Source organism: Thamnophis elegans, chromosome 3, assembly GCF_009769535.1.
Source record: "Thamnophis elegans isolate rThaEle1 chromosome 3, rThaEle1.pri, whole genome shotgun sequence".
Classification (NCBI taxonomy): domain Eukaryota; kingdom Metazoa; phylum Chordata; class Lepidosauria; order Squamata; family Colubridae; genus Thamnophis; species Thamnophis elegans.
In genome coordinates, this window is record NC_045543.1 from 148,797,434 (window position 1) to 148,803,700 (window position 6,267).

General features: G+C 54.3%; 2 long non-coding RNA genes across 2 annotated transcripts; both read left to right on the plus strand.

Moving 5' to 3' along the window:
- Positions 1–1,337: 1,337 nt before the first annotated feature.
- Positions 1,338–2,175, plus strand: LOC116506509. Its single transcript, XR_004255037.1, has 2 exons — positions 1,338–1,779; positions 1,916–2,175. It is a non-coding gene; the product is annotated as an uncharacterized LOC116506509 (long non-coding RNA).
- A 1,211-nt stretch (positions 2,176–3,386) lies between these two features.
- LOC116506511 lies at positions 3,387–6,012 on the plus strand. Its single transcript, XR_004255039.1, has 3 exons — positions 3,387–3,428; positions 5,389–5,453; positions 5,796–6,012. It is a non-coding gene; the product is annotated as an uncharacterized LOC116506511 (long non-coding RNA).
- The last annotated feature ends 255 nt before the right edge of the window (positions 6,013–6,267 follow it).

Below are 6,267 nucleotides of genomic sequence, written 5' to 3' on the forward strand. Positions count from 1 at the left end.
TGCATTCCCCCAACGCGGCTGGAAATCGAAGCGAAGGAAGAGGCTGAAACACCCCCCTTCCTCCCCTGGGAAGAGATTGCGGAGGATCCCCTTTTCCCTCCTCGGAGGATCCGACCTCCGTTCTTCCTCCTCCAGGGCCCTGGAAGGCGCGCAAAGGAACCCAGCGCTCTTTCCTCTCCCCCAAACTTTACGGACAGAAGGCGGAGTTGTCCTGGGCGGATTTGGGCGATCCTTTCAGTCGCTGAACGCAACCTAGGGGCTCCGGTCGCAGGTGCAAAAGGCCTCCCTATTCGGGCGGGGAGGGGGGGGGAGACGATGCCGCTGCGCCCGGGACCCCTCCCGTCCCTCGGGGCGGCGCCGAGGTCTCTCTTGTGGGGCGGGGGGGTTGCGGGGAGTTCCTGGAAGCGAGGAGGTGGGAGGGGGGGGGAGATAGCCAGGGTCCCGTTTGGCTCTTTCTCCCGGCCTCCAGCTCTTTCCCCAGAAGGAAACGCCTTCCTTCCTCCGCCTTAGGCTGAGCCTCGTTTCAAGGCTGCGGTTTTGAGCCCAGGCAAGACGGGAACCAAGGGGGGTTTTGCACAGAGCTTCTTCAGCTCCGACAGGATTGGGGGGAACGGGAGGATTTCGATGCCTTGCGGGCAGCTGGGCATTTGCACCCCCCCCTTCCTCCCTCCTCCCCGTTGCAGCCACTGTTGGTCCAAGACGGTTTCCCTCCCCTGGGATGGGGGCTCCTCTCGTCCACCCAACTCCCAGCCGCCCCCTTTCTGGTCTTTGCCCGCTTCCCTCTTGTTGCCTCCTTCGCAGGGCTGCTCGGTCCTCCGGAGCACCGAGTTCTCTCCTCTGCTCCGCCCCAAGGCTCCCCTGCAAGGCGCCTCACAAAAGCCACTGGGCGGCGCGCACCTTACAGGGAACAGTGGTGGGGGGGATCCCCTCCTGGGATCCGCTTCTTTCCCCCTGGTCCCCGATCCCCCCTTGGCATTCCAGTGGATCCCCCCGTCCCTCCTTCTCTCCCTTGTCTCCCAATGGCCTCCCGGGATCCCCTCGGGCTGAGCTCCGTCCCTTCCCGGGATCCCTTCGGCTGCTTGGCTCCTGGCCCGGCGGTTCTCCTCCTGGGGGTGGAAGGGCCTTTTCCCCGGGGTGGCCTGGCAGGAGAAGCCGGGGAAGGGAGGACGCGGGCCTTCCCTTCGGAGCCTCCCCTTCAGCTCCCCGGGCGAAGCTCCGCCGCCCCCGCCAGGAGCCTCCCGCGCCCAAAGGAGCCGCCCGAAGGGAAGGGGCGGCGGGAGAGGCGGGGCCACCGCGGCTCCTCCCACCGAAGCCCCGCCCCTCCCTCCGCCTGTCCGTGTGGCTGGCTGGGGGCGGGGCGAAAGGAGGGGCCGGAGTGGGGACAGACGCGCAAGCGCAGAGGACGCTGGGAAAGCAGCTCCCTCCCAGCTACGGCGCTCGGTGGGCGGAGCTACGGAGGTTGCTGAGGCGGAGAACCAGGCGCGGAAAATGAAATAAAAGAAAAGGAACGTGGCGGCGAACGGAAGGCTGGAGCCCAATTTGGCGCTTGGGGGTCACCGCCGCAGGAGGAACCGTGTCGAACGACATCAGGAAGGCTGAGAACCGAACTGTTCTAGCGGGTCCCTTTCTCTCCTTTGGGGGAAAATCCACGAGGCGGTGCCTGGAGAGGAGAAGGCGGGGCTTCGCAGGAAGGAGGGGCTGGTATATGGAGCGCCTTCCCTTTCGGAACCAGAGAGCTGACGGAGGGAGCGGTTCGCTTCGGAGGCGGAGAAACCGGAAGTAAGTAGAGTCGGCTGGGACGGAGTGGCAGCCTGGGAGGGTCTCCTTCGGGTCCTCGGGAGGGGAGGCCTCGGCCTGGGCCTCTCCTGCGGTGAGGGGGACGCCGCCGTGACCCGCCTCTCTTTCTCCCCTGCAGGAGGACGGAGCAGCCCCGGGAGACGGCGGGGAAAGGCCGGGGGGCTCCGGAGCTGCAGGAGGGATGAGCCCAGCGGGAGCCCGGGAAAGGCGGCTGCCTGGAGGGCGATGCGGGGAGGAGGAAACGGGCGGAGACGCCGAGACGGGCCTGGAGGGCGGTGGGTCCTTCGGAAGACCCCGGAATCCCCAAAGGATCCAGGAGGAAGAAGAGAGATATCAGTGCCCGGAATGTGAAAAATTCTTCAAGAGAAATGTGTATCTACGAAAGCATCTAAAGGTCCATTCAGGAGAAAATCCTCATAAATGTCTGGAGTGTGGCAAGAGCTTCAGTGAGAGGGGCAGCCTTTATGCACATCAAAGGGTCCACACAGGAGAAAAACCTCATAAATGTCTGGAGTGTGGCAAGAGCTTCAGTGAGAGGAGCAACCTTTATAGACATCAAAGGATCCACACAGAAAAAAAACCTCATAAATGTCTGGAGTGTGGCAAGAGCTTCAGTGAGAGGAGCAGCCTTTATGCACATCAAAGGATCCACACAGGAGAAAAGCCTCATAAATGTCTGGAGTGTGGCAAGAGCTTCAGTGAGAGGAGCCACCTTTATAGACATCAAAGGATCCACACAGGAAAAAAACCTCATAAATGTCTGGAGTGTGGCAAGAGCTTCAGTGAGAGGAGCAGCCTTTATGCACATCAAAGGATCCACACAGGAGAAAAGCCTCATAAATGTCTGGAGTGTGGCAAGAGCTTCAGTGAGAGGAGCAGCCTTTATGCACATCAAAGGATCCACACAGGAGAAAAGCCTCATAAATGTCTGGAGTGTGGCAAGAGCTTCAGTCAGAGGAGCCACCTTTATAGACATCAAAGGATCCACACAGGAAAAAAACCTCATAAATGTCTGGAGTGTGGAAAGAGCTTCACTGAGAGGAGCACCCTTTATAGACATCAAAGGATGCACACAGGGGAGAAACCTCATAAATGTCTGGAGTGTGGAAAGAGCTTCATTCAGAGGAGCGATCTTTATGCACATCAAACGATCCACACAGGAGAAAAGCCTCATAAATGCCTGGAGTGTGGAATGAGCTTCAGTCAGAGGAGCAGCCTTTATGAACATAAAAGGATCCATTCAGGAGAAAAGCCTCATAAATGTCTGGAGTGTGGAAAGAGCTTCAGTCAGAGGAGCGATCTTTATGCACATCAAATGATACACACAGGAGAAAAGCCTCATAAATGCCTGGAGTGTGGAAAGAGCTTCAGTCAGAGGAGCAGCCTTTATGCACATCAAATGATTCACACAGGAGAAAAGCCTCATAAATGTCTGGAGTGTGGAAAGAGCTTCAGTCAGAGGAGCCACCTTTATGCACATCAAAAGATCCACACAGGAGAAAAGCCTCATAAATGCCTGGAGTGTGGAAAGAGCTTCAGTCAGAGGAGCAACCTTTATAGACATCAAAGGATGCATTGTGGAGAGAAAGGGATGAAATGCCTGGAGAGTGGAGAGCACTGTTCCCTCTAAGGTGCGGCTGCGCCGCCGTGCACATTGCAAGAAAACACCACGCGGCCGTTTTTAACTGCGCACAGTGATTTCTGCCACAGGTTCCGGAAGATGAGGGGAAGAGCTGCTGCCGCCTCCTCCTCCAACCGCACTGCCAGATTTGCCGCCAACGCTGCAGCCGAGGTGAAGCCTCCAAAGCTCCCGCAGGCGCCCCCGCCCATGGCAGCGGCGGCGGTGCCTCCCCCTCTGCTCGGAGCACCTCAGCTGGGCTCTGGGTTACCCCTGCCGCTGCCTCCACCTCCGCGGTTTTTCAGAAGCCATGAGGCCTTTTTCCCTGCTCCCCCCCCCTCCGCTGCCTTCCTACTATCTCCCGCTGCCAAATGGCTCCTCAAAAGCGTGGCGGAAGGGAGAGGGATAACACGGGGGCCAGCTCAGGTGCTCTGCGTGGAGCCTCCACACACAACCGGTGTGCTCCACAAACGTTCTTGCTCACTAGCTCAAAAGGGCCCTCGCTGTTTCTCCAGGCAGCCCTCGCCCCTCCGTCCAGCCGAAGGTCGCTCCTGGCAAGGCAGGCTCCCCGCAGCTGCTCGGAGGCTCGCTCTCCTCCTCGTAGCGCCGTGAAATCCTTGGGTGGCTCCCAGCTCCTCTGCAACACAGCCAGTCCTTGACTTAGCCTCCACGCAGAGCACCTGAGCTGGCCCCCGCGTTATCCCTCTCCCTTCCTCCTCCGCCGTGCTTTTGAGGAGCCATTTGGCAGCGGGAACTAGTAGGAAGGCGGCGGGGGGGGGTCAGGGAAAAAGGCCTCATGGCTTCTGAAAAACCGCAGAGGAGGTGGAGGCTGCGGCAGGGGTAACCCAGCGCCCAGCTGAGGTGCTCTGAGCGGAGGGGGAGGCACCGCCGCCGCTGCCATGGGTGGGGGCGCCTGCGGGAGCTTTGGAGGCTTCACCTCGGCTGCAGCGCTGGGCAGCAAATATGTTGGTGCTTTTGGAGGAGGAGGAGGAGGAGGAGGAGGCAGCAGCAGCTATTTAGTGGCAGCGGGGGGTTCGTTGGCATCTTCAGTGGCAGCCCTACCTCCTGTAAAAAAAACCGAAGATGGAGCAGATCCACGCAGATGACGTTGTTGCAACATGACTGGAGGAGGAATTCTGGGAGTTGAAGTCCACAAGGCTTAAAGCTGTCAGGTTTGAAGACCCCTGGGGTTTTTTTTTTCCTAAAGGGCTAGGGGTGCAAAGGTCTTGTAACTTGACAGCTTTAAGACTTGCATGCTTCAATGCCAGAGTTTCTGAGCCAACATTTTGGTTGCTAAGCAGGACCGTTGTTAAGTGATACTGATATTATATAACACTTTTAATTAAGCGGGTACCTTGAATAAACATAACTTGAGTTTCAAATAATACTGATTTCATTGTAGTCTTAGGTGACATCTGTGAAAAAAATTCAGGTGCTCAGGCATGAAAATATGCCGCTCAATCACTATACTTTTCTGCTCACACTGAAAAAAAATTAGAGGGAATATTGCCTTGGGGAGGGGGTGGCAGCCCCCCTTGGCCAAGTTGTTATTCCAGCAGAAGGCTTTAAGGATTTATGAGCCAGGAATACTCCCTGGTTTGGTTCCTTTATCTATGGGGCCTGATATTCCCCTGTAACAATTTCTTCTATGCTTTCAAGAATGTGCCTAGCTTTGAAGCCAAGAGATAGAAGCGAAATGCAGCAGTGAGAGAACATTTGCAGTAATGTCATCCAGTATATTAAGGTTACAATTTGCTGGCCTGGAAAACAAGTAATTTATGACCGTATGCAATAATATAAGCAGAAGCCAACAGCAAAGTTAAATTCTTAATAAATGATTTCTAGCAGTATCTCATATCAGAAGCAAACAGCAAATATTGGTTTAATCAGTAACAATTGTATAGTAACATAAGCAATTCATAATAAAAGCAAATAGCCAATATGGATTCATATACTTCTTCATTACTATTCAGGAAACACGAAGTTTATTGCTATAGAAACATCCAGTAAGCATCATTGTGCAAAAGGAAACAATCAGGTCTGTATGTTATTACCTTATTCTACTGTATTCATACCGTTTTCTTTCCTTTTCATCTTTACCCTATCCTTCTTCCTCTTTCCTTTCCCCTTCCTAACTTTCCCATTATTTGCATTTTTCTTTATCTTTTACACTTCGATAAAGTAACAAAAAGAAAAATCAGGTATCTAGTTATTAAGAAAATAACTGAAGAAGAGGGTGGGAGGAGACCTTGGAAGACTTCTAGTCCAACCACCTGATTTAATTTGTCAATTAAAAAAAAGATAGGAATATAGGGAAACATCCGTGAAATCACCCAGAATGCAGGTCAACTTAATGGAGCGTCTTTTTCGTTTGTTTTAGAACGGAGGTTGGGGACTATGGGCCTTTTATGACTTGGGCACTTCAAAGCCAGCATGGTTGGCTCAGGAATTTCTGTGTCACGGCTGCCTCCGATCAACCCCCAGGGAAGAAAAACCTTGGCTCCATAGATTCAAAGAAAAGGGACTTTTACTGTGAAAGAACAAAAGACAAATTGAAACTAACCTCAGTATCCAGGCAACCACAGTCCAATCATTGGCCAGGAATATGTTTGAGAATGTCTCTGGTTCAGGTGCTCCGTGCCGCCCTCCTGCATGCCATTTCACGGACGGTTGGCCTTGAAGCTGTTAAACAACCCAAGCTGCCCTCCCTGATTCCAAGCCTCCCTATGGCTTCAGTTCAGTTCAGTTTCAGTTTATTGTATTTATATGCCGCCTTTTTCCCCCGAAGGGGACTCAGGGTGGCTCACAACTCGAACCGGGGAAGGGGGGTACAGACAAAAAATTAAAAAATG